This window comes from Aotus nancymaae, unplaced genomic scaffold (assembly GCF_030222135.1).
Source record: "Aotus nancymaae isolate 86718 unplaced genomic scaffold, 86718_ANA_hifiasm-v0.15.2.pri h1tg000014l, whole genome shotgun sequence".
In the NCBI taxonomy this organism is placed as follows: domain Eukaryota; kingdom Metazoa; phylum Chordata; class Mammalia; order Primates; family Aotidae; genus Aotus; species Aotus nancymaae.
In genome coordinates, this window is record NW_026988425.1 from 338,024 (window position 1) to 339,718 (window position 1,695).

The following is a 1,695-nucleotide window of genomic DNA, read 5'->3' on the forward strand; positions in this document are numbered from 1 at the left end:
TCACCCCCAGTCTGGCTTCTGCTGAGCGAGCCTGTGTGGACTTAGGATGAACACAATTTTTGTTTTTTGAGATGGAGTATCACTCTGTCACCCAGGCTGGAGTACAGTGGTGTGATCTTGGCTCACTGCAGCCTCCACCTCCCAGGTTCAAGTGATTCTCCCACCTCAGCCTCCAGAGTAGCTGGGACTACAGGCATCCACCAACACGTCCAGATAATTTTTGTATTTTTAGTAAAGGCTGGGTTTCACCATGTCGGCCAGGCTGGTCTCAAACTCCTGGCCTCATGTCATCAGCCCACCTCAGCCTCCCAAAGTGCTGGAATTATAGATGTGAGCCTAATTGCTGGACACTTGCAATTTCATCTCAGCAGGCGCTGCCCAGAAGAGGGGCTTCACCCACGTGGTCTCCCTCCTACCTCCTCATCTCCCACGCTCCCACCCTACCCAGCCCTGGCACCTGTGTGGACAGACATTTTCAGTCTTGGGCTTCTGAAGGGATGAAACGGCAGTTTTCTGTGTTTTGTTCATTCGGCGTTTTTTAATCCCTGTTAAATGTCAGGCCCTGCGACAGTGCGGAGACACATTCAGGAGAAAACACATGCAAACGTCAGTGGTGTCCCAGAGCTGGTGTCTGCAGGTGCGTGCGTACGTGCAAGGAGAAGGGGCGCAGGCAGCTGAACGTGACCATGAGAACCCTGTCAACTCTGTGACGCAGGGAGGGGCCGGTGCTTTGCAGGTGCACAGAGCTGGGGTTGCGGGTGCCGCAGGTCTTTGGGGCAGTTTCATGCGGGTCATATGGAGGGCTGGAGCCGAACGGCAGGTCAGGGAGGCAGCGCGGCCCCAGTGAGATCTGAGTGTCGTGGCTCAAAGGCTTGAGCTGAGCCCCGTGAGGAGGGTGCAGGGACAAGGTCTCCGTGAGGAAGGCCAAGGAGGCAGCGTATTCCCCGGAGCCTAAGGCTCTTCGCCCATTTCTCGCTGCACTGTTTGCCCTTCCGGATTGACTTGCCGGAGTTCCGTTTCTATTCGGGATGCGTCAGTTACAGATGCTGACGAGGTTTCCCCGCAGTCTGGGGCTTGGCTTCTCACTTGAGGATTGAAGCATTTGAGCACCGCGAACGTCACATCAGCACTCCCGCCTCTCGGGCCTCGCGGGCCCCGGAGTCAAAAGCCCGCAGCTCCGACCGCGGCTCCCGACGCTCCCGACGTTCTCCCGGGAACCGACGCGCGCTCACGTTACGGACGCGTTCGGGCGCGGGGTCCTCCACGTCTCGCCTCCGGTCTCCGCGGCGCTGCCTGAATTTCCTGTTCCTGTCTCTGCCGCGGCTGAGCTTCGCGTGCGCGCTTCGGAAGCCTACGGAGGAGCTAAGCGCGGCCTCCACCTCCGGAGCGGCGGGACCGCGGGCGCCTCCCTCCCTCCCCGCGCCGAGTCCGCTCCCGCCCGGGGGGAGGCGGGTCTCCCCAGCAAGGTCCCCGGGGCCGCTTCCGCCGGGCCCGCCCCTTCACTGAGGACGCGCCCCCGAGCACCCGCGCATCACACGGAAGCCTCCGTGCGCCGCCCGGCTGCTGGGAGCCTGAGCTCCGTCCTGCGTCCCCCCGGGTCGCGCCGCCCCGTCACGCGCTGCGCCGCCGCCGCCGCCTCGGAGTCCCGCGCTCGGGGCCCTTCGCGTCCTTCCGGCGCCGTGACGGAAGCGGAAG